The sequence below is a fragment of the Sturnira hondurensis genome, unplaced genomic scaffold (genome assembly GCF_014824575.4).
Source record: "Sturnira hondurensis isolate 20B ecotype Veracruz unplaced genomic scaffold, ASM1482457v3 Scaffold0012346, whole genome shotgun sequence".
Lineage (NCBI taxonomy): Eukaryota > Metazoa > Chordata > Mammalia > Chiroptera > Phyllostomidae > Sturnira > Sturnira hondurensis.
The window spans coordinates 1,140,844-1,168,822 of NW_028084977.1; the positions used below are offsets into that span (position 1 = coordinate 1,140,844).

Here is a 27,979-nt window from a genome sequence, read left to right on the forward strand (position 1 = left end):
TTCAAAGAAATCTGAGGAATTAGTCTGAGTCAGAGTCTGTCAGGAAAGGGGTTTTGAAGAAGCTTTGGGGTTTCCTACTCAGACCCTTATCATATGAATGAAAACACTCAGCAGAGCAGGATTCACTTTTTTTTTCCGGAATTCTTTGTGATGCCAGATTTTTCCCCAGACACACTTTGAAAAGGCAAGGAGCTGTACCTCTGAATCTCCATCAGGTATTCAGGCTTATGGGGATTAGAGCCAGGGAGCACTTCTCCCAGAGGACTTGGGGATTCAGTCTATGTCACATAGCCGGGGGGCAAGGGTCCATTGCTCACTCCTTGTTGCAGCCCCTAATTCCTTCCATGATGGCCTCCCAAGTGATCGAGTCTGGCTTAGGTTGCCCCTTGCTGTGAGAAGCCTTACCCATCTCTGACTTTCGACCATGCTTTGGGGGCAAGGAGGAAACTGAGACAGCATTTGCTACCAGAGACAAGTTTTGTCTCCTGTGGCTCCCATTCTGGAGGTCGCTCGCTCATCCTTAGACCTGGGGGATAGTTACGATTTCTGAAACCAGGCAGAGCAGTCCACAACAAATGTCCTCCTCTAGGACTTTAATGATGTCATGGCTTATATTTAAGTCTTTTATCCACCTTGAATTTATTTTGGTATATGGTGAAGTTTGTGCTCGAGTTTCATTTTTTTTTGCACATAGCTGTTCAGTTCTCTCAACATCATTTATTGAAAAGAATATTTTTACTCCATTTTATGTTGCTGCCCTCTTTGTTGTATATTAATTGACCATAGATAATTCTTGATATTTGTTTGAATAGTCCTCCACATTTCCCCCTCTTTTAAAAAGCATATCTTGACAGCCATTTTTCCTTAGCATTTGAAAATTATTTTGAAGTCTCTGTGTAAATTTATACACATGCATGCACACACAAAGAGATGCACTATAGAAAACAAAGCAAGATGGACATTTGGGTTTTGATTGGAATTGCTCTGACTCTACTGTTAAATTTGTGGGAAATAATATTTTTACAACATTGGCCTTTTCAATACATCAACATATTACAGCCATTTATCTACTTAGGTTTTTATTTATTTCTTTCAATAGTAATTTTAGATTTGTTTAACTATTGATCTTTTCTTATTAGATTCATTTATAGGCATTTAATATTTTTCAATTCTACATTAAGTGACACTTGACAAATTTAGTTTTCATGGGTTATTTCTATCTATGTACTTGGAAATTCAATTAATGTTTTTCATATTGACTTGTATAAGCTGATTTGTGAACGAGGACAAAAGAAAACCTTCCAATGTATGACAGACATTTTATTTTATTGTATCATCATCATTATTTTTTATTTTTTAATGTATCATCCAAGTATTTTATAAGACAAGAAAAAAAACAATTCACTATCTCAAAGTTAAAAATAATTACATCCATTGTTTTATTTTATTTGCTGATAAAGAATTTTGTTTTATTTGTCATTATTACTAATAATGATAAAATTATAAAATAATAACAATGTTAATATTTACTGAGTGATAAATATCATTGGACATCATGCTAAGTATACCACAGTTCATTTTAATCTTAACAGCAATTCTACTAAATAGAATACCATAATCTATATTTTGAGATAAGGACTTTGAAGAATAAATATTATTATTATTATTTAAAGATTTTATTTATTTATTTATCTTTAGAGGGGAAGGAGAGAGGGAGGGAAACATCAGCGTATGGTTGCCTTTCGTGCGTCCCCTGCTGGGAGTGGACCTGCGGGGAACCCGCCTGCAACACAGGCATGTGCCCTGACTGGGGATCAAACCGCGCTTCCTCTGGTTCGCAGGCCTGCGCTCAATCCACTGAGCTACACCAGCCAGGGCCTTTGAAGAATAAATATTATATATTATTTAGATCTATTACTATGATAACTAGATCACAAATTATAATGACTTATTAAGTTAGTAATTTGTTTCTTATTCATATAAAAGTCTTAGATAATTCTTCATATCAGAAGGTCAACTCATAGTTTATTCAACTGAAACATCTACCTTGTTATGTTGCATCTGAGAGCCTATTTTTGTACACGATATGTTGGCAAAATAAAGTACAAGAAAACAATATTTTTTTATGTCTGGGAATAATAAATTAGCAATGTTTCTCCCTTTCACAGTTGTTTGGCAAGAGTTAGTTTCATGGCCATGTATAATGACTTCAAGGAAGAATATTAAATAAATCTTCATGACACAGTTACTATGAAAGAACAAGAGAATGAGCTTTGTGAAGAATAATAGTCTCTGACACATAGTTCATGTAACTTGTCCAGTACCTCATAGCTAGAATATATCCTATTGTGGACAGAAATTCTGTTCTACATAAGAGGTGTAACAGGTCATGCCTACCCTAAACTGGAACCATCAACATTCTTTGAGCTTTACAAACAGCCCTCAGATCATTTCCATCATTGGCTCAGTTTTTGTCAATAGATATATCTCCCCAAAAAGCCATTATTGCTGCTGGCATAGGTCCCCATGTGCTCAAGCAGTGAGGGTTTATGTGGTGTTTACACAAGTCAGCCAGGATGGCTATGGGACAAGGTATTACTCAGTATGAGCTAGGGTTAAGAACTGGCTTTGTTCACTGCTTCCATGGAAAAAAAAAGAAATCTAATAAACAAATAAATCTAGCTAAGTACCTGTTTGATAAGGTATCAAATAAATCTATCAAGGTATAATAATAGAATATATTTTATTTAGCAGTTTTATGGATTTACAACATTCATACATCTGAACATGTGTATGTGAATTTTTTTCTGTAGTCTTGCTCAAGGTCCTGCAAAGTTAGGATTAAGCCTGCCTCTAATAGTTTTCTGGAATAGAGGAAACTTAGTTAATTTTGTTGTAAGAGCACTTTGTGTATCTTTATTTCTCTGTGAAATATTTATTTCTGCAAAGGTATTAATATTCCCCTCACCATATTCTTCTGTGTCATTGCCTCAGATACCTGCCACTCCCTCACATACATGCCACTGTTCCTGTAGCAAACACAGCTCTAAGATGAGCCTCCAACTCACCTTTGCCTCCTCATCATTTCTAAGTACAGTCCCTCCACTAAACTCTTCATGCAGAGAAATTTTAGAGCTGCAAATAGTGTGAATCAGTCTGCCTTTTGTCTACATTGTTGGAAAAAGTATTATACTACAGCTCTAATTTCAAGTATTGTTCTTAGACGTGTATAATTGTTAGCCACACAGTTATTTTAACTCATCCTCTTTAATGCAAGCCTCTTGAAGGAATAATTGTATGTCACTTATTTACACTCCACAGACACCCAATTACTTCCAATATCCCTGTCCCATAGTTCATATAAACTATGAATATCAGACTTTAGTGTTTATAGAAGATTTCAGTAAATCTTGAATGAATGGATGCATAAATTATTTCAATGATATTTACTATCCAAAGTATATCACATTTCATGTAAATTTTATCTATTAGATTCACCTTTTGGAAAATGAGAATTTCTTGTAGACCTAATTTATTAGGTATAAAACAAGAACAGGTCCTATACTTCAAATAAGTTCAATGGAAATAAATAAAATCTTAAAGATCTGCTTTAAATTTTCAGAAATGTTTTACATGTACACTTGTTAAATTTCTTCTTTCTATCATATTGCACAACCATAAATTAAATTAAATGTGGGTTTTAACATGTCATTTGCCTACTAGTGAATCAATTAGTATAATTAATTGGCTGGAACCAAAAGTTTCTTTATTGCACACCCCCATAATTATCAGTTGCTAATTTATCCCACAGTTAATTAAAAGATCATTGGTATGGAGTTTATGAAACAGTCACGGATATTGTGAAAAGTTTTTTTCCAAATACCTTTATTTCTTTGTTTTTACTGATGAGTCACAAACTTTATAATGTTTCTAAGAAATATGAGAAGCTGTGCCTGATCTAAGTGTAGGACAGATTTTCTGTAAGCTCAAATGGAAATTTTTAAAATTGTTTTCTTCCACTAAATTCATTAGAAAGAAGGTGTTATTTTGATTTTGTATTTGCAAATCAGTTCTTTGGTAAATCATAGATTTTTAGTTTTAATAGGATATATGCTACTTATATAACATGCTTCATATGATTCATGGAAATGAAAAATATATTAATGATTTTTAAATATTTATAATTTTGATGTAGACTATTGAGCTAAAAAGAAAAGTGTGCTGAGTTCTGAAAACCCAGTTTCTAATATTTCCAGTATCTTAATGTGTAATTTTTAAAAAGAATGACTTACCTCAAGAATTTTTCTGTTTATAAAATAAGACAATATTAAGTAAGTGCATAATTGTATTATAGGTTCAATGACGCTAATTTCCAATATTATCCTACTATTATCATTATTATTATTTCACCTCCTTAATTTTCATATTCCTCACCAGTAACAGAGGGTTTGTACTGATGAGTCTCTCTTCTCTTTATTTGTCCTGATATTCTATCATGGGATAGTGAGGTGTAAATCTCTGGGTCTTTTTTCTGACTGGCAACAGAAGTCACTTTTTTTCCTATTGTTAAATATCCTTATGCATTTCAAGGATAGAACTTTATAATGTATAGTTTTATGAATTTTTATCAGAATAAATTTTAATTTATAAAATCTACTTATTAAAATTTAGTTGGAAAACAACAGTTTGGGTGATTGTTTTACTTTGCTATTCTATAAAATTATTTTCTTTACTTTTTTTATTATTGTTCAATTACAGTCATCCCACATTTTACCCCATTGCTCTCCCCAGCCATGCCTCCCCTTGCTCCCACAGTCAATCCCAACCTCATTACCCATATCCATGAGTCCCCTATTCAGGTTTCTTGACCTGGGAGAAACCTCCCAAGATATCCTCCCAAAGATAACCTTCTTCCCCAGTTATCCCCCTTCCCAACCCCTCTGGTCACTGTCAATTTGTTTTTTTTTATTTCCATGTCTTTGTTTCTTTTTTGCTCATTTGTTTGTTTTGTTGATTAGGTTATCCTTATAGGTGAGAGTATATGGTATTTGTCTTTCACCAACTGGCTTATTTCACTTAACATAATATTCTCCAGTTCCATCCATGCTGTCACAAAGGGTAGGAGTTCCTTTTTTCTTTCTGCTGCATAGTATTGTGTTGTGTAAATGTACCATAGTTTTTTGATCCATTCATTTATTGATGGGCACTTAGGTTGCTTCCAACACTTGGCTATTGTAAATTGTGCTGCTATGAACATTGGGGTGTATAGGTTCTTTTGAATTGGTGATTCGGGGTTCTTAGAGTATAGTCACAGCATTGGAATTGCTGGGTCAAAAGGCAGTTCCATCTTTAGTTTTTTGAGAAAATTCCTTTTTTTATTTTCATCTTAATTTTTTAATTTCTGTTCAACTACAGTCATCCTCATATTCTATAAACCTATAATATAATTTAAAATAACTACTATTATTTGCATAATATGAAAAGAATAGTGAATATGTAGGAGAGCTGATCCTGCTCTTTGCTTTACTTCTACATATTAAGATAAAAAATAACTAAAATATTTATTTATTCAATAGCTACTACAAAAACTCCTATACCCAAGGTGCTATGAATGGTGTTTGGTATGACAAATGTAAGAATATTGTAATAGATCTAAAGAAAAGTAATAGGGGCTAGACATGTTATTGGAGAGGTTTCCCAACCAAGATCAGAAAAGCTTTTCTAACGTGGGGAAATTGACAAAGAGTAAAGGAAATAAATAAAGCCACATAAGAAAGTTGACACAAAAGCTATACCACATCACACAGAAAAATCAATAAGGATTCATTTATACAAAATTATAGGCAGCGATATACTTTATGTGCTTTTGGAAGATGTCAAGTATAGCACATCTCCAAATACGTTACCTAGGAAACTGGCAGTAGAGCAATAGCAGCTATGCTGAGATGGATTCAAGGGTGTTTTCAGTACAATTATTCTTTACATAAGTGGAAAGGGATTAAATGATATCCAAATGAAGATGTTTCCAGGAGATTCCTAGGAGAGGACTAAATAAGTTTATAGAATCATATGCTTTAGGAAGGGGCAATGAAACCAAATTACATTTATATTATATGCTAAATATCATGACTTTTATAAGAAAACACAACTATTTAATGATATAAGTAGTATAGTAGAAAGTCTATGAGTCAAGAAAATTACTTTGTTACTCACTGGTAAGTAACTTACACTCCTTGATCAGTACTCAAAAATAAACCTTACAGAGTTAGATGAGAAGGCTTAAAATGCCCTCCTGCTCCAAAAACATTGATTTGTTGGGGACAGAGATCAAATTGACATCAACATCCCTTAAATCCTCTTCAGTGTTTTTCATTAAACCACTATAAAATTAGAATAAAACCAAGTTTCATTATCAGTGTCAAACATTCTTAAATAGTATACTTTTGATCTCTTTGTATAATGTATGAGAAGAACTGTAGAACACAACAACAGAGAGTCTGTTTGCTGAGGTTCTAAAGTTGGAAATGTACCTGACAGCTACCCAGCTTTCTTTTGAAGCCTCGACTGTCTGCCTTGGCTGCAACTGTCTCATGAGAACTTTTTATGAATGGATAATGCAGTTTGTGTCAAATTATCTTATCACAGCCTAATAATTAGACTAGGAAAACTCACTGGACCTCCAAACACCCAACTCCACTCTGCCCAGGAGCCTACACAATGGTCCTGAAATTGAGTTGCCTCATAGATGCTTACCAGGTAAGTTGAAGTGTTTTGGTTAGAGAATTTAAATGTTACTAGTAGAGGAAGAGTTGGTTAATCCATAATGAAGTTAGAAGAAACAGCAGATGGAGAACATATTTAATGATGGAAGATTTATTCTTTCTTCCTTAAATCTAGTGATTGTTTACAATATATTCCCACATTGTGAGGTTCTCACATCATGAGGCTGGCTGTTTACAACCAGAGCACTGAGAACAGGAAAACATGACGTCTTTGCGAATGTTCAGCAGGTCAAGGGACTCCCAAAGGTAGGGTTCATCTCAGCTCTCATATTAAAAAGAGGTAACCTTTCTTGGATTCCAAAGGAGGTTAAAAGAAAGCCACACATCTGAAAATGCATTAAATGGTAAAGTGCAAGAAGTAGAATTTACCAGGTAACATACAGAATGAGTCAAATCATATGGGTGAGAAAGAAGAGATAGTAAAGAAACAAGAATTAAGAAACCGGGATGGAGTATTCTCAAAAGTAATCTTAACATATGACTTCCACTCTCCTACATAGACTTTCTTTCCCCTCTATTATGGTTTCTGCAAGACATGTGATAGCCAGTCTATTCCAATGATTTGACTAACTGTTTGGGAAGTGAGAATAAAAGAGAGCTTAGACACTATTAGAACAAGATTTTGTATTTTCCTTCCTCTGAAACTTGGCTTCACTACCATTCTTGCAGGGAAAGGGTTCCCCTTTCTCCACATCCTTACCATCACTTGTTGTTTGTTGATTTATTAATGATGACCATTCTGACAGCTGTGAGGTGATATATCATTTTGGTTTTAATTTGCATTTTTCTGATGATTAGTGACACAACATCTTTTTATTAGGCTACTGGTCATGTGTATGAACCTTGTGGAGTAGTGTCTATTCAGGTCTTTTGCCCATTTTTATTGGATTGTTTGGGTTTTTTGGTGTTGAGTTTTATAAGTTTTTTACAAATGTTTGATATTAACCCTCAATGTTTTTAATTTTTTTTTATTTATGTTTATACCCCCATGGACAGAATATGCACATCTCCATATATATATCTACACCCTTTAAATTTGGGCTTATCTACTTGTGATGTTAGTAGGTACAATGCAGATACATGATCAAAACTCTTTTTGCAGTCAGTATGCCCTTATAGGTCCTGCTGTTGTCTGGACAGTTTCCTCTAGGTTCTTACTGCTTCTCCAACATGGGCCCCAGAATTAAAACTTACAGGAGACCAGAGCAAAAACTACAGCCAAAAATAGTCTGGAGCCTACTTGTAGCTGATCCACAGATGTATTTTTAAAAATGTAGTCATTACATGCCACTGAGATTTGGTGATTGTTTAATAAGCAATCAATAATAGGCCATAGCCTATCTGCTAAGCAAATACAGAGCTTTAAGATAATGAATTCTAGAATGAAAAATAAATCAGTGTTAAGGGATAAGAATGAGGATAAATTAGTGGTAAGGTGAAATTAAAATATTAAGTAAGAAAATCAGTAAGGACTTCATAATAATGAGGATATTGGAAGTTGGTGAGGAAATGAACCATGTACCTGTCTGTGGGACTTAATTCCAAGCCAAAAAATTAAGTGCAAAGATCTTGAGGGTAGAATGCACCAAGTATATCTAAGGAATAGGAAAGAAGTAAGTAGCATAGGAAGATAAACTCTAAACATTCTAAACTGCCTGTGAATTAATTAGAAAACAATAGAGGGTTTTTTAGATGTATTTGTGAAACAAAATAGGTGATTTATCTCCTAAATCATACTCTGCTTTGTTGAAAATTTACTGAAGGATGGAAGGCTACAATAACCAGACTGGATAGGGGGCTATTGAAATATTCAGAAGACTTTAAAATAGATTAAACAAGGGTAGTACTGGTGTTCCAGATCAGAAGTCTATAGCCTCTGAACATTTTTGAAGGTACTGCTGGCAAATTTGCTGATTAATTTTGATGTGAAGTATAAGAACATTGTAATATATTACAAAATTGTAGTATTTTAATAATTTCAAGTTAGCCAGAAAAACTGTAAAATGAACGTGCCTTTTTTCAAGACAGGAAAGAGTGTAGGGAGCAGTTACAGTAGATGTCACAGTAAAAACATTTCACCTGGAGTAAGTGGAAGGGATGAGTCTGCTGTGATAGGATGTTGAGTGGAGGACTATCCTGATGTCCTGCAAAAGAACACGAATGTCCCCATTCATAAGCAATCAACACTAGATACTTTATATTTTAAAAAGTGTACTCATAAATAGAGCAAGACATTATCTTCCAGGACTTACAAAGATGGACCAAATCTCCCTTTCACAGTGAACTCTTTCTCCTCACTCTCCTACTCCGTTCCATTACCCACTAAGATATACAATCAACAAACTAGAGAGGGGGGGAATCAGTGCTAGGAATAGAACAGTTTTATGGTAGTCCTGATTATTTTGTTAAAAAGGGGGAGTCTTTCCTCACCAAACAGTGTCAGAGCTGGGGTTCCTGCAAGGTTAGGAGACTGATATTTCATTGACCTACTGGAAGCTTACTGAGCCATTGGATTTCAGAATCTCCCTTATGTTATTTGGACAACTTGACACATGCCCATACTCCAGGATTTAGTGTTTAGTGCTTTTATTTAAAGGTGATATAGCTTGAGGCAGAAAAGCCTGAAGCAGAGGAGCAAGAAGACTTCGGCATCTATGGCACCTATGCCTGGGAAGAAGAGATAAAGAGTATTCAGTGGTTCCTTTGGCTCCCTGTTATACATGAGGGTTAGAGGTAAATTGTGGGATTGCCAAAAGGTCTGCTGCACTATTAGAGTGATACATAACCCAGAGATGGTTTATAATAGATCTCTGTTGGAGTCATATTGCAACAAAGCTGCTCTTTCATAAAGAACACTTCACAGAAAGAAGGAACTAAAGTGAAACGTGGTTCCCAGAAATTCTTGCATTGAAATTTGAGGCCGCTAGTAGGAGGCATACAAAAGCAAGTCAGAGTGAAAAGCTAGAGACAATCTCTTACAAAAGCACCATGAGGATTATGAATAAAATTACCTGCCTCTACTCTTATTCTTCTAAACCTCAATCCCAGGATGGTAAGAATCTTCAAAACAGAGAGTAAGACTGTATTTCACAATCAGAACATAGTATCCATTTAGTTACTGATGGACATTTGGGCTGCTCCCAAATCTTGGCTATTGTAAATTATGTTGCAATAAACATAGAAGTACATATCCTTTAGAATTCGTGTTTTGAGTTTATTAGGACATATTCCCAAAAGTGGAATAGCTGGGTCATAAGGCAGTTCCATTTTTTAATTTTTTGAGGTCATTCCATATTGCTTTCCACAGTGGCTGCAATGACTACCCCAATAAATTCAACAAAAAAGAAAAAAAAAGAAAACAGACATCCTCCCTCCTCCTATAAGGTGCTAATGTAGGAGGAGGAAAAAAGAAAGAGCAAGCAGCAATGCCCTCTTCCCAGTCCATTAACTCAGCCTAGGAATTCCTGAAGGGACTGATTGTGTAGGATTAAGTCAGCTGTAAGATTGGGTTTTAAAACAGACTTGTTTTTAACATTTAGTATGAGTGAGTCTCCAGAAACCTATGACATCATCTGATATATTTTTATAGATCAGGAAAGAATGACCTAATGATCACAGTTGAAAGTGATGATTAGAACAAGTGATACTAGTGTTTTCACGCCCTACTGCGGCTAGACCTCTGCCAACTTGAATAATAACACTTTTTCATAATAAATTTTATTTCTTTCTGTAATGTAGTTGTAAGAGTAAACACCAAAGTTGTGTCCCTTCGTACCGCAAAGGATATTGTGTAGTGATTCTTTGTGTACTTTTCTAAAGTATTAATGTAAAGTATATATTTAGTAAAAATGCCCTCCCCTTTGAACTTACACAAATTTTGTTTGACTCAAGGGGAGAAATAGTTTCTTTTTGGTTGCAAGAAAATATTTTAGGTAACCCACTTAAATGGGAATGAGGAATCAGTATGTAACAAAGAACAGTTTACTACGGAGTAGTTGAAAGCATGTCAGGTGATTCTCCATGCATCTGAGGTATGTAATTTGAAAAAGAAGTTGTTAGATAATTTTTCATTGTTGAAGCATACCCCATGGTGTTGGTTTGATATTAATTCTGTTAGAAACAGTTACTTTGTTTTCCTGTCTCTGTAACTCCACCCTTTGTTCCTCTGTTCTGTTAGCTCTCATTTTTCTGCATCCTCAAGCTTTCATTTGTTCTTCTTAGAACCTTTTTTAGAAATCTTTATCATCAGATGCCACATTTTGTATGGAACTAGTAATGTCCTATGATGTTGGAAAACAGCAATCAATCTTTATATTAGCAAGCTAACATAAGTCTGAAAATAAAAAGGGGACATAAAATAAAAACAACAATTTCAAAGTTTAGGCCTTGCCAACTTTAATCATCCCTTTATTATATTTTGATTTGTTCTATGATAATCACTTGATTTTAGAATTGGTATTACCTGTCAATTTTTAATATGTAGAAGAGACTTCATTTTTTTATTTTAAATACACAGCACATCAGTGGCTTATTTTCTTTTGTACTTCCTAGCTTAACTTCATTTAAAAAATTTTACTCTTAAATATTTATAAACAACCCTTGGTCAATCACTGTTAAATACAGCTAGAAACATAGGTTTCACGATGTATTGTGCTGCAAAATTAAACTGAAGAGCATTTGTCTTTCACCACCTGTCTTATTTCACTCAGCATAATGCTCTCCAGTTCCATCCATGCTGTTGCAAAGGGTAGGAACTCCTTCTTTCTACTGCATAGAATTCCAGTGTGTAAATGTACCATAGTTTTGGGATCCATTAATTGACCGATGGCACCTAGGTTGCTTTGAGCACTTGGCTATTGTAAATTGTGCTGCTATGAGCATTGGGGTGCATAGATTCTTTTGGATTGGTGTTTCAGAGTTCTCAGGAACCTAAACAGCAAAACAAATAAGCAAGCAAAATATAACCAAAGACACTGAAATAGAGAACAGGGGGACAGTGACCAGAGGGGAGAGGGGAGGGAATTTCAGGGTGAAAGGGGAATAAGGGTTTACAGGAACAAGTATAAAATACACATGGACAAAAACTAAGGGGAGCGGAAATGGGAGGGAGGTGGGGAGCACTGGGGGGTGGGCTGGGATGGGAGTAAAAGACAGAAAACTGTACTTGAATAACAATTAAAATAAATAAATTTTAAAAAGAGCTTTCTGGAAGAGAAAAAATTAAATGAGGTCTTTATCACCAAAACATTATTATATAAAATATTAATGGGATTTACATAAGGAAAAATCAAAATATGAACAATAAAATGGCAATAGGTACATATCTATCAGTGGCTGAGTCTGAAAAACAAACTAAGCAAACAAAAACAACAGACAAAATCATGGATGCAGAGAGCATTTTGATGTTTACCAGATAGGAGAGAGTATCAAAGAATGGGTGAAAAGGTGAAGGGATTAATATTTACAAACAGGTAGTTGCCTTAGGGATGTAAAGTACAGTATAGGAAATGGAGTAGCTAAATAATTTATAGACATGACCTATGGACATTCATAATGATGTGGAGATTGCCTCAGGGAGTGGGGGGTGCTGGGTGGAGGGAGGCAAAGGGGGGAAATTGGGACAACTAATAGCATAACCAATAAAATAATTAAAAATTAAAAATAAACATACCATAGATTACAAAAAAAATAAAACGGAGAGCAAAGCATTAACTCTGTGGGTGGTTAGAGATACCTCCCACTTGATGAGCCTGAGGACAACAAGTATGCAAACACGCTCAATTTGTCTGAACTATGCAGAAGCATCTAAAAGCCCACATAACCGTTTTGTGGTTAAAGCCAACTGGCTGGATACTTCACAAATTCTAAACAGCAGTTGAAACTGCACTTCAAAGAGTCCAGAAATTAAAAGAAGAAGAAGAAAAAAAAACTTACGCAAATTGTTGGGTCTAGTTAAATAAGCATTTTCCCTCAGCTCAGTTTCAGTGATTGCACTGTAATGGTAGTTCTATTCTAGAACAAAAGATGACCCTTCCCCTAGTATATCTTTTCATGCCAGGTTTTTAGCTGGTAGCAATTCTGCTTACAAATTGACTGAGATTGTTGCCAAGTCTGGCTGAAAATAACCATTGTATAAGCAATGATGTTATCAGTCTCTGCTTTCCCTGGTTCTGTTTAAAAATAGCCACTGCATTTGTGCAACATACTACATTGGCCGAACTGATCCTGAGCCGTTCTTAATTATGCCCAAGAGATTTTTGTCGTTTTTGCTCATCCCCTCCATTGGTGGTTTTAAAAATTAGTGAACATTACTCATTAATCCATTTACTTGTTCAACTAATATTAGTTGAGCCCCTAGGGGTGTGAAGCACTGGCAGAGCTTATTAGTTGTGGTCCAATTGAAACACATACACAGTAATTTGAACAGAGGAAGTTTAATATAAAGCATTGTTAACATTAATGGGGGACTGGAGAAATAATGAGCTGACTAGTTAGAAATAAAAGGAAACCTAAAGAATACAGGCACAGAGAGGTAATGAGCATTTAGTGCACTATAGCTTAGAAACTGCCTGAGGTAGAGCTCCCTCCTCCTGGCTGAGATGGAGATGGTGATAATGATGGCACCAATGTGACTCACTGAAAAAGAGAGAAGGCACTGTGGTGCAACACTAGTGTAAATTCATGCAAGTTCACATTCTAGGTTGCTACAGAAAGCAGCTCAAGGGGATGTATCTTACCAGAGGCACTCTGCAAGAGCTGCTGGTCAACGCCGATAGGTGGTGGATGCTGCTGGCTGCCGTGTACTGCAGTAGCCAGAGAGAAGTTGCTCAAATTTCAGGAGCCTGAAAATGGAAAATTGTCCCACACGGTAGGAGACTTGCACTGGTTTTCTATCCCACACTTCATTATTTTCTAAAGCATGATATGTCATACATTATTATGAAGGAGAGTGTCATTCAAGACACTGGGCAATTATAAATCCTCAAAACAAAGTTTTACTAACTACAAAACCCAACAGTGAATAAGTAAAGACATGAGTGAAGCTCTTGAGCATGAGCCTTAAATATGAAATATATGACTATTCATTTTTATATGGATGGCTTCAAAAGCTGCTTCTGAGGTTCTCAGTAAATCATTTAGATATCATTTGCATACTAAAATGTCCACCCTGACCCTTTTTATTAATCAATAGCATGTCCAACATACTGTAGCTAGAGGGTTTTCCATAATAAAATTATTTACTCCACTCTCAGGTACATTGCATTTTGGAATAAAGATTCTTGGTGTGGTTCTTATTTCTTAATACATAGGAGATTTGTGAAATTAAAGCTCTTAAAAAGAACATACCATGCTCCCATTCAAATTCTTAAATAGAAAATCTCATCACTTTATATTGAAAGCTAATGCATGACATGAGCTTCCTCAGCAGCAAAGACTTCTCATTGCATGTGATAGTTTGTGAGATTTTCTGGAGAAATTTTCCATAACATGGGAGTGTGATAATGAATGGTTACTCACTCTATTAGCTTTCTATTACTGCTGTAAGAGATTTGGTGGCTTAAAACAAATAAATGTATTATTTTACAGTTAGAAATTAAAAAGCTGACATGGGTCATATGAGCCTAAAATCTAGATTTTGGCAGTTACATTGACTCAAAGTCAATGTAGAGTGTGTTAATTTCCACATTATATAAATTTTCCAGTTTTCCTTCTGTTATTGACATCTACCTTCATTCCACTGTGTTCAAAAAAGAGACTTTTCATTTTGAACTCCACCATATTGTCTTGTAAATTAGGATATATACACTCTGGGTGTTCAAATTCCATAGTACTCCTTTAATGATACTTAATACGAAGAAAATTTAAGTGTCAAAAAATACATTTCTTAACATTTCTCCTCCTTTCTCCACTTATGGGTTCTCCCACTTAAAAGAAAGCACATTTATTACCCATCAGAAATCTTATGATACATATCACATGTGAATGACCATGACCATGAACATGATGTGGGATTGCCTGAGAGAGGACTGGGTAAAGGTGGGCAAAGGGGAAAAAGTAGGGACAACTCTAATAGCATAAATAATAAAACATAATAAAAAATGAAAAATAAAAATAGATGAAATTTATTGCTATAAAGAATAATTAAAATATATGAAGAGTTGAAGAAATTGTACAATGATAGTCATTCACTCCTTCCAATTAACAAAAAATTATTTATAATATTAGTTGATAACTTGAATGTCATCCTTCAGTTTTGTTGAAAGCAAATTATTAAAAATACTTAAGTTTATGAAAGGATCATTATCTAGCTGTTAGAGTCATTTTTCCACCCCTTGCACTTACACAAATATTTCTAATTGTCTTTTTTAAAGCATAATGACAATAAATCATTATTGAAATTAAAAAAATAAAGCAAAAGCCCTCACATGTAAACAAGAAGTAAATAAAATTAGTTGGCACTACTATATACATCTAAGAATCAAAAGAGTTCTAGGTTAACATTCTATAATCCGGTAAAATTTCTGACCAATTAATGTTCAGGATAATGATACTTAATACTACTGTATAATGGAACTAGATCTTTGAACATTATAAAATGGATTATAGATTACAAACTATATTGCTTAGCTTTTCATTCTTTCCACCAATCCATACATCACATGTATGCTAGTTCCAAAATGTATTCATTCTGTCAGTATTAATCTAAAATGTCCATCATCTCAAATTAATCGGGTTACATCTACATAATCTCCTTCCAGTTTTTTATGGTGGAATATGCTGGAATCCATATATTACAACACCATTTTTCAAAACTGACCTAATTCCAAATTCTAATATTTATTTTTTATTTTCAATGTGAATTATTTAATCTTTTTAATTTTGACCTTCATTAATGCATTTTTTAATTTAATTGTTGTTCAAGTACAGTTCTCTGTTTTTTACTCCCATCCCAGCCCACCCATCCAGTGCTCCCCACCTCCCTCCCATTTCCACTTCCCCCCTTAGTTTCTGCCCATATGTCCTTTATACTAGTTCCTATAAATCCTTCCCCTTTTCCCCTGAAATTCCCACCCATCTCCCCTCTGATCAGTGTATTGGTAGGTACACTGAACCCTCTAACTTGAAGTCATCATTTTCAATTAAGTAAGAATAGTACGACAGTACTCTAGCTAAATTCTAAAATAAACCTTAGCATTTTTTCCAATTATCTTTTTAATTAGACACTATTACCCTCTTACATTTTTAAGACCTGTTTTATAACCTAACATATGATCATTCTATCATAGACTGTTCCATGTACACTTGAGAAGAATGTGGGTTTTGCTGTTGTTGGGTAGAATGTTCTGTATATGTCTCTTAGGTTTATTTATGTTGTAGTGTTGTTCAAGTCCACTGTTTTCATGTTAATTTTCTGTCCAAATGTGCTATCTACTGTTAGAGTCTATTTATCCCTTCAGATCTGTGAAAGTTTGCTTTATACATTTAGGTGCTTGGATGTTGGACATGTATATATTTATGATTATTCCAGCTTTGATGAATTGCCCCTTTATATAAGGGCCTTCTTTTTCTTTTTTGAAAACTTTTGTATTAAAATTTGTTTTAAGTATAGTTATACCTATTCTCTTTTGATTAGCACTTTGTGGAATATAAACTAGAATTTCTGTTTTGTTCTTTTATTATCTCCTTTTCTTCATTGATATTCTCATTTTGTTCATGTATCATCTTCTTGACTTTATGTAGTTTTTTATCTGTATTCTCTTGTAAGTCACTGAACTTTTTAAAGATTATTACTTTGAATTCTTTGTCAATAATTCATAAATCTCCACTCCTAAACATTGGTAACTAGATATTTATTTTGTTCTTTTGATCATGTCATGTTTTCATGAATTTTCATGTTCCTTGTGGGTTTGTATTGGTGTCTGAACATTTGAAGAAACAGTTGTCTCTCCTAATATTTATGGACTGACTTTGACTGGAAAAGGCCTTTACAACTATGACTAGATACTCTTGATCTTTGTTCCTAGTAGTCCTGGAAATTCGCTCATTTTTTTTTCATTTTTTAGGATCTCATAATCTCTTACCCACTCGGATGTCTAACTATGACTTTTATCCATGTGAGATAAAACAGAAACCAGCTATGGCACTTGTCTCTTCCTCAGCTGTGCACCTTCTCCAGATCTCAGAGAGTCATGGCTGTCATGGGAAGCTGATAATCCCTGTTTTTTGTTCCTAGTTAAACCAGATGCCCAAGAAATGCTGGTTCTTTTAGTGTGAAGTAAGACAGAAGCTGGCATCTTGGGAAATACACTGAAAGGCCAGGGACATTGGGCATTCACCCATCTTCTCCCTTCCAAAGGGGAAGTTGCAGGTTGAGAAGATCTCTACAGGCACTGACCTATATACTGCCTTGGTTTGGATTGATTTGGGGAAAGTGAAATTGATCTTATTCTTTTCAATGCAGCTGTTCATAGTACTCCTTTGACTACTATTCCTTCTTAAATGGATTATAGTTACTTCATAAAGGTATTTAAACCCTTTTATTGTTGTAAAATTGATGTTACTGTAAGGGAATAAGATTTGAGACTTCTTTTTATGCCATGTTGATGATATCACTACTCCCTTTTTATAAATCAGATATTTTTATTGTTCAGTTGTAAGAGTTCTTCATATGTTCTGAATATGAGCTCACTATCAGATCTATATTTGTAAATATTTCCTTGTATCCTATGGACTGACATGACAGTTAATATGCAGCACAAGATTTTAAATTTTGATGTAGTGAAATTTATATATTTTTTCTTTTATCTTATCTTTGTTTTTATCTTTTGTTTTATCTTTGTTTTTATATTTGAGTAATAAATTTCTAACCCAAGGTCACAAAGATTAACTCCTATATTATCTTCTAAAATTTAATAGTTTTATCTCTTAATATTAGATACATAGACTATTTTGAGAGGTTTTTAATGTGATAGGGACACCAGAGAGAATAAACCAGCTCATGCAAGTACAGAGAAAGCGTCTGTTTGGATGTGTTCCTGTGTCGTATCCCTTAATGTTCTTTTGGTCAAAGTGAGTCACATAGCCAAAGGCAACATCCGGAGGATGGGGAAAAAAAAATTCCCACAGAAGAGACTAAGGAGAATTAATATTTTCTAAATCATAATACAATATACTATACCATGTAAACATTACTGTCTAGTTAGTTAAATTTTCCTTGTGCTAAATGCCTTCCGTGTTCAGTCATGAACATATTCATTAGAAAACTAAGAAAATGTTCCATTTCAGAAACATTTGGTTGTATTTTCCCTAAATATAAACTCTTTTGATTTTAGGATTTTAATGAGATTTTGGACAGCTTTTTGTACTTCTTTGCATTGCTTTAATTTGTGACAAAGAATATTAAACAAGTTATTTGTTACAGATTTCAACACATACCATGATTTGGTCTACTAATTAGCATTACAGAAGCAGAAGTGCTGAAGTCCCACAGAAGTGTTATTTACAGAGAATTAAATTTCTTCAGATTAAACTTGTTTACTATTAATTTCTCTCTGCAGAAAAATATTACTATAGCTATATTTAATGAGAAGCATAAATCATACCTAATGGACCATGGCTCATATTATCATCAATTTATGATGCTAAGATATAGACTTAGGAATCCATTTTTTAAAATATTTTATTTATTTATCTTTAGAGGGGAAGGGAAGGAGAGAGGAAGAGAAACATCAATACATGGTTGCTTCTCCTGCATCCCCTGCTGGGAACGGGCCTGCAACCCAGGCATGTGCCCTGACTGAGAATCGAACCCCGATTGTCTGGTTTGCAGGCCCACGCTCAATCCATTCAGCTATACCAGCCAGGGCTTCCATTTTTCTATGACTAGGTCAGTTTGTGTTGAAATGTTTATATATGTGGAAACATATTTAATTTTTAAAGCAATATCAATTAGATGTTGAATTATTTGGTTCTATTTGGTTAGTAAATATTAAAGTAATAAATACTGCCATTTATAAATAGGATATGAAAATAAACTGATAGGCAAGCATGTTAACTCGGAAAACATGCCTAACCAACAAATTAACTTTGAGGTTGAGGAAAATGAGGAAAAGAAAACATGTATGCATATCAATATTTTATAATGGGTATTGGTCCCCTGTTTGCAGTAGCTTGTGACAAAGTGGCTTTGGGACAGATACCAACAGCTCGTCCAAGCTAGCTCTCAGATTGTTAGATCATTGCTACACCCAGTCTTGAGAGCTAAAATGCGGATGTCCAGTTTAGCAGGAAAAAGGTGAGTTTTAAAACATAATTAATATGAGAACATTTTTATGTGTTTCAATATTTTACAATATCTTCTGAGTTTATACTTTTCTATCACCAGAACAATTAGAGGTATGACCAGCTACTTCAACACTTCACCCCAAAGGTAAGGTATAATAAAAGGCATCTCCTACTTCTTCATTCTCCTCTCTGTTCCACACATGAACATATGTTTAGTTAATTTCCTGTAGATACTTATTTAGATGTTTTTCTAGCTCTTTTTATCATATAGATGGCATATGGCTATTTTACAAATGCATTTCAGCATTAATTGTGAGTGTGGGAGACAATATTTAAGGAGTGCAGAAAGTCAGATAAATTATTTCATATTATCTCTGATAATTATTTGTAAATATATAGACTTAATATAAGGCTTCTCAGAAAGACATCATACTTTCTGATAGAAGTGATGGGTGTGAAAAAGAGAGTGCAGTAATACTCTCCCCTTCTCCTTCTTCCTTTCTGGAATACAAACTTGATGCCTGGAGGTAAGTTTGGCATAATTGAAACCACAGTGTAACAAGTACAGGGGAAAAGCACGAGATGCTTAGGAAGTCAGGGAAGAAGGATACAGTCTGGGAACCAGTTAGATGGTTGAACTACCTTATCAACATCAAACATTTTCTATGTCCAATTATATGTGGAAAACATAAGCCTCTATTTTTTTAATGCATGATTTATCAAGTTTTCAGATCTTTGGTGTCAAAAGCACCCTTACATAGTGTAGGATACTTATGTAAAATAACATGTTAAAATAACTTTCTGGTCAGAATGTACACATTATTATAAATATAATATCAAATTTTTCAATTAGCAATAATCTTTCAATTAGCAATAATCATGCCTTGGATAAACCTCATTGGCTACGATACTGCCACTGTGCAAAGCTTAATATGAATTTTTAATTAAAAACTTTTACATAAACATTTATAACTCATCATCAGCAAATTGGAATGCTTGCTTTCCTCCCTCTACAATATTAAAAGTTAGCAATTGCTATATTCATAAAGATTTATTAAATGCTTAGCAAATGTACCCATCATTTTGCTAATTGTCAGGATTAAGAAAATTAATGAGAATAATATTGTTTCTGCGCTGCATGTTTCCAGGGAGGCTTTTATGACAATTTCTTTGTTTTTTCATGAATTGCGTTATGTCCTTAAGTTTAGCTTTGGTACTTCATATTTTGTGTTGCTTCTGTGATTGTGATTGAGGGTCACTGTAGGAAGTTCAGAGAATACATTTTAGAAGCAATCTGCTCGGGAAAGGAATCTTGTTGAGCATCTCGATATTGATGTGGTGATGGCCCATTTAACTTCCCTGAGTCTCAACCTTCTCACCTATAATATGAGGATAATAAGAATAGCTATTATAAGCCCTCTGAGTTATATAAAGCACCTAGAACAGTGTCTGTCTAATACCATCTAATATTATAAGATTTTTATCATATTTAAGATTAGGCTGTAACTGCATATATGTTATACATTTGATACATTAATTTGAATGTGATTATTTTATTGATATTTTTACTGCTTACAATAGTTTATTTGACTCTCCAGTGTGTCTTTTTAATTTTTTATTTATTGATTTGAGAGAGAGAGAGAGATGGATTGTTGTTCCACTTATTTACATATTCATTGGTTGATTCTTGTATGTGCCTTGACCCAGGATAGAATGAGTGACTTTAGTGTATCAGGATGATGCTTTAACCAACTGAGATGCCCTGCCAGGGTTCTAATATTTCTAAACGTTTAATCATATTATCTGAAAATAATGTTTTGTATTTATTTCCAGCATTTTTCAGAACAATATTAAAAAAACTTTCCAGTTAAAATACAACTATTTTAATATTTCCTTTGTTATTAATCCTAATGTTAAAGGCACTCATAAAACACTGCAATATTTTTTAAAGATTTTATTTATTTATTTTTAGAGAGTGGGGAAGAGAGGGAGAGGAACATCAATGTGTGGTTGTCTCTCACGTGGCCCCCATTGGGGACCTGGCCCATAACCCAGGCATGTGCCCTGACTGGGAATTGAACTGACAACATGCTGGTTCACAGCCCACACTAGATCTGCTGAGCCACACCAGCCAGGGTCTATAACTGTTTCTGTAAAACCTTTTTTATCCTCTAATATGCTCATCTTTGATGAAATTTTTATAAAAATTGTCAATTTTGGAATATAAAATTTATGTTTTCTAATGATTATAAAATATTTTCACAAAATTATCTTCCCAAATATATTCTATATCCATCTTATCCATCTTGGCATCTGCACCTATTTTCTTTTCTCTGTCTCTCTGGTTCTTGATTTTGCATAATTTCCACTTATTTGTACTTGTTCATTATATTAAATTCATTCATTATTTAATTTGTAATAAAATTAATTGAATTCATTCCAGTTAAACTTTTCATTGCATCAAATTAGTCTTTGACCAAAAAAAAAAGTATATCTACTTCTTCCAAATGCACAGAAACAACACTGGGGACATCTTTTTTCCTCTGACCTCTGTTTAATAAGGCCTGTGTCTTAGTCCCAGGTCAGTGTAGCAATCCCCTCTGTAACAGATATAACAGCATCTGCCATTGACAATACTGTGGAGTCAGTGAGGCCAACATTTAATGGAATAAAACAACAAATACTTATTTACCCTACTATTCTACAGATTGGCAATTTGTTTTTGGCTGAGCAAGGCCATTCTGCTCTCAACTGGTCTACCTCATACTTCTGTGGTCAGCTAGTAGGTTAGTAGGGACATCTGAGAAGGCTTCAGCATTGACAACTCATTAGTAATTTAAGTTTCTCTCTATCCAATAAGCTTTCCTGAATTTGGATGGTAGTCATAGCGTTCTGAGCAAGAAAGCCAAAGTCTAATTTCAAGGGGTTAGACAATAGACATCTTTTCATTGGAAGAACTGCAAATGAAAGTACATGAATACAAAGATAATTATAGTTATTTTTTGCAAACTACTTATTATACTATTTTTCATTCCTAAGAAGTCACAGTAGATTTCATTTTTCAATGGTTATTTTTTACTCCTCATATATACTAAAGTATTTGAATCCTATAGAGTTTAATTATAAAACAACTAGATGAAATTAATACTAATTTGGCAGTTTTTACTTAAACACTACTATTTATTTGAGGTCCTGGCTGGTAGCTCAGTTGGTTAGAGCATTGTCCACATATGCCAAGGTTGCGGGTTCAATTTCTAGTCAGGACACACATAAGAATCAATGAATGAATGCCTGGAGAAGTGGAACAAGTCAATGTTTCTCTCTGTAAAAATCAATAAATAAAATTTAAAAAATAAATTAAAAATAAAAACTGCTACTTATTTGATGGGGAATGTTCATTTCTGTTTTACTGTGTGTTTGAACATCACTAGTTCTTGAGAAATTCAACACATAAATATCTATACAACTTTGATTTGATTTGAATAATTAGTATAGCAGCTAAATACCTTGCCTCCCTACAAGTATTTGCAACACTGCACCCAGCTTGTTTCCAAAAAGGAGACCAACAGGACTCACAATTCATTGTTGGTATAATGTGACTGTGGAAAGAGTACTTTTTCTTCTTTAAGCAGATGAGGAAATAACCATGTATTAGGGTTCTCCAGAGAAACACAACTCCACACCCAATAAATAGTGAAATTATAAGGAATTGACTTAAGTATTTATGGAGGCTGAGAAACTGAGAGGTTCCAAGACCTGCAGTTTGCAAAATGCAGTTTGAGAAGTATAAATCCCAGTATAATTCCCAAGGTCTGAGAGATGCAGTATTGTCAATGGTGTAAGTTCCAGTTCGAATAAGAGTTGTAAGACAGGAGACCAGCGCCTTAGTTCAGAGATGATCAGGAAAAGAGAGAAAACTCATTCTCTTACTCTGCTTCTTATTCTATTCAGGCATTCAAAGGTGAATGAGACCCACCCACATTGGGGAGGGCAACCCAATATACTGATTTAAATGATAATTTCATCCAGAAACACCTCACAAACAAATCTGGAATAACATTTAACCAAATGCTAGGTGCTCGGTGGCTTAGCCAATTTGACACAGAAAATTAACCATCACAAACCACATTTTTTATATATTTTTTCTTTATTTAATTCTTGTTCAAGTACAGTTAATAAAATATATTTTAAAATATTATATATATTTTTTTTTCCTTTTAAAAATTTTATTTAATTATTTTTCAAGTACAGTTTTCTGTCTATTACTCCCATCCCATCCCACCCCCCATGCTCCCCCCCTCCTATTTCCACCCTTCTCTGTTGTTGTTCATGTATCCTTTATATATGTTCCTCTAAATTCCTCCCCTATTTCCCCTGACATTCCCTCCCCTCTTCCCTCTGGTCACTGTCAGCCTGTTCTCTTTTTCAGTGTCTTTGGTTATATTTTGCTTGCTTGTTTGTTTTGTTGTTTAGCTTCCTGTTAAAGGCAAGATCATATGGTATTTGTCCTTCAACACCTGGCTTATTTCACTCAGCACAATGCTTTCCAGTTCCATCCATGCTGTTGCAAAAGGTAGGAGCTCCTTCTTTCTTTCTGCAGCATAAAATTCCATTGTGTATATGTACCATAGTTTTTTGATCCATTCATTTACTGAGGGACACCTAGGTTGCTTCCAACTCTTGGCTATTTGTGCTGCTATGAACATTGGGGTGCATAGGTTCTTTGGCATTGGTGTTTTAGGGTTCTTAGGATACAATCCCAGCAGTGGAATTGCTGGGTCAAAAGGCAAGTCCAATTTTAGTTTTCTGAGAAAATTCCATATTGTTTTCCATAATGGTTGTACCAGTCTGCAATCCCACCAACAGTGCCACATTTTTGTAATGATGCATAAATTGTGTGTCTGACTGTTTCCCCTTCTGCATCACTAGAGCCTGCCTGGATGCTGGAAAGCCACATTACTTCATTTTTTTTTTTTTTACTTTTCCCCTTCCCCTACCTTCCCACTGTACCCAACCAAATTCCACATTGCTCTCTACTAGTTTTTTTTGTTTGTTTGCTTATTTGTTTCTGAAAGTTTTTCTTCCATTACCACTTAGAACCCTCTTCCTCATACTAGCCTCCCCCCTGAGCCATCAGCTTGCTCTCATATTTATGAGTCTGTCTCTTTTTACCTTGTTGGTTCAGTTTGCTCATTAGATTCCACATATGAGTGAAATCATATGGCATTTGTTTTTCTCTGACTGGCTTATTTCACTTAACAGAATGTTCTCCAAGTCCATTCATATTGTCACAAAGGGTACATTTTTCTTCTTTTTTATGGCTGAGCAGTAGTCCATTATATAATGTCTCATAGTTGTTTTAGCCACCCATTTACTAATTGGGCACTTGGGATGCTTCTAAATCTTGACAATCACAAATAATGCTGCAATGAACATAGGAATGTTTATGTTCTTTTGAAGTAGTAGTGTTTTGGGTTCCTTCAGATATATTTCAAGAAGTGGGATCACTGAGTCAAAAGGCATATTCATTTTTAATTTGTGAGATATCTCTATATTGCCTCCCAGTGACAACACCAATCAGTATTCCCACCAACAGTGCAAAAGTGTTCCCCTTTCTCCACATCCTCATCAGCACTCATAAATCACAGTTTGTTGATTTATTGATGATGGCCATTCTGACAGGTATGAGATAATATCTCACTGAGGTTTTAATTTGCATTTCTCTGATTATTAGTGATGTTGGGCATCTTTTCTTGTATATATTGGCTATCTGAATATCCTTTTTCAGAGAGTTGTCCATGCAGATCTTTTGCACATTTTTTAAACTCTTTTATTTTCAGATGACACGATCCTGTACATAGTGAACCGCAAAGATCCCACAAGTAAACTATTATTACTGATAAATTCAGCAAAGTAGCAGGTACAAAGTTAATATCCAGAAGTCAGTTTCATCTTTGTATGCCAATAACAAAGTAACAGAAAGGAAAACTAAGAAAACAATCACCTTAACAATTGCTTCAAAAAGAATAAAATACCTAAAAATAAACCTAACGGAGGAAGTAAAAAAATCTGCACTTGGAAAATCATATAACAGTGAAAGCAGAAACTGAAAAAGATGCAAATAAGTGGAAGCACATATTGTGTTCACATATAGGAAGAATTAACATCATTAAAATGCCCATACTATGCAAAGCGATCTATAGATTCAATGCAATTTCTATTATGGTTCCAACAATATGTATTATAGAACTAGAACAAATATTTAAAAAATGTGTATGGAACTACAAAAGGCCCCACATAGCAACAGTGATTGTGACAAAAAAAGAAAACAAAGTTGGAGGAATCACATCACCTAATATGAATCTATACTACAAGGTCATAGTAATCAAAACAGCATGGTACTTGCATAAATATAGTCATGTAGATCAATGTAACAGAATAGACAGCACAGAAATAAGCCTATAATCTTTACAGTCAATTAATATCTGACAGAGGAAGCAAGCACATACAATGGGCTAAGGATAATTTAATCAATAAATAGTATTGGGAAAATTAGACAGAAATGTGCTAGACTACCTTCTCGCACCACACATAAGAATAAATGCAAAATGGATCAAAGACTTAAATATTAGACCCAAAACCATAAAAATCATAAAAGTAAACATAGGCAGCAAAATCTTAGACATTGCTAGTAGCAATATGTTATTGGATATGTCTCCCCAGGCAAGAAAAGCAAAAGAAAAAATAAACAAATGGGGCATCACAAAACTAAAATGTTTTTGCACAGCAAAGAAAAATATTGACAAAACAAAAAGACAACCCACAGAATGGGAGAATATATTAATTGATACACCAGATCAGGGATTAATAGCCAACATTTATAAAGAATTTACAAAACAACACCATAAAAACAAAACAACCTACTAGGCTTTTAAAAGATAATGAGCAGCAACAATGTTGTTTTGGATTTTATTTATATTCCAAGCAGGTGAAATCGTGTCTTTAAAACATATATAAATTTAGAGAAGAAAAGTGTTTAACTTCATCTTAATATTAAATATAAATAAAATTATTCTTAAATGTGAGAATGTTTTACTTTTAATATACCTACTTATGAATTTGAATGACAGTTTACCTAAAAACATTTTCAGGAATTGGAAAAGTATTTTCCTGTCTGGCCTTTTTCACTTAGCACAATATTGTCAAGGTCCATCCATGTTGTCACAAATGACAATATTTTGTCTTTTCTTATGGCTTAGTTGTATTCCACTGTGTATTAACGCTAAGAATCATACAATTTCAGTCATATGTGGGGTATAAAACAGAAACCCATGGGCAGAGACAGCAGTGGTGTGGTTGCTATAGAGAAAGTGATGGGAGGGGGTGGGAGTTGGAAGGGGCTCTAATATTTAGTGACAGAAAGTGGTTTGAGTTTAGGTAGTGGGCACACTGCAATATACAGATCTAGTATCATAGGAATGTACATTTAAAATATATATGATCCTATTAACCAATGTCACCTAAACAAATTTAATGAAAATAAGAAAGAAAAGAATATATGAGCAGTAAATCTCTAAGAGAACCATATTCATAAAAATGACCACCCTGAAATAGAAATGACATTATAAAAATCATAGAAGTAAAGGGCTAAGCTGTTGTGTGTTACAAAATGTTCTGAAGTATAAATACATTTCTGAACTGGACATGGTGGAGCTGTGTGTGTTTCTCTGTGTGTGTGTGTGTGTGTGTGTGTGTGTGTGTGTGTGTGTTTGCAGGATTGGGGAAGTTCATACACAAAATCTCCAAAGAAATGTTAGAAACATGGGAGACAAACATATATTCATTAGAAAACAAAAACAAAAATAAGCAAAACCCTTCACAATAAAAAGTGTAAACACTATTTAGAGTAATTAATAGAGGAAAATGCCATGATACAGAAAAACATGAATCTGATTTTCTTTTCAATACTTCTTTTGTTATAACTTTTCTGTCACTTTAAACATAAATATTTATTTATCCTGACAGAAGATGCAAAAGCAAAGAAAGAGCATATCAAAATATAGGGTCTAATTTTAGAAAGCTTACAGAACAAAATAATGTGCACATCAGGTGGTTTCCAGTTCATTTTTTCAATAAAATTGAAGAAGACTTAATCAAATCGTCAATGGAGAAATCATTACAATGATTTCTGATGATAAATCACTTTGCTGGTGATTTTTCAGTAGAATTTTCAAGTGGTAAGTGACTTTGCTATACAAAATAATATTTTATTTACACTTAGTTATGTGAATAAGTTTCTCAGCATTTACTCATTGCAGAATTTAGAAATCATCCAAATATAGACTGATGAGAAAAATACAGGATGTCTATTTCATTAAGTGGGACACTTTAAATAAATTTGCACTTAATACAGTTACAAATGATCTAAATGTGTTATATTTATAATGTTTTGATAATTTCTTGGTACTGATAATTATTATAATAATTACTGAAATAAGAAAAATAAAAGTTAGACTTATGAGCATAAAATATAAATGTATAAATTCTTTTTTAAAAAAGGTATATTTGGAGATTTCTTTTTGTCAGTTCCTGAAAAGTGAAAATAAAATGTTTTTCACTATCTCAGGTAAATTTTTCTCCTGAATCTACTTATACAAGCAATTGCTTGATAGTACAAGCAATTGTACTATCTGCAGGCCAATTGATCTAAGATAAGAATCACTTGACTCCAGCTTGCACTGGGCAAAGGTGAACGTGCCAGGCTTAACCTAACAAATCCTTGGTGAGAAATAAGGAAAGATCAAAATCTTTTTTTGTTAAACTAAATTCCTCATTAGGTATAGAGAAATAATATTTATCTATCCAGAACTTTCTGGTCAGAAAGTCAAAACAAAGGTTTTACATTTTGTATG

At 34.0% G+C, this 27,979-nt stretch overlaps 1 pseudogene; it reads right to left on the bottom strand.

Moving 5' to 3' along the window:
* Positions 1 to 19,876: 19,876 nt before the first annotated feature.
* On the bottom strand, positions 19,877 to 19,995 carry LOC118997036 (uncharacterized; annotated as a pseudogene).
* Positions 19,996 to 27,979: the final 7,984 nt, after the last annotated feature.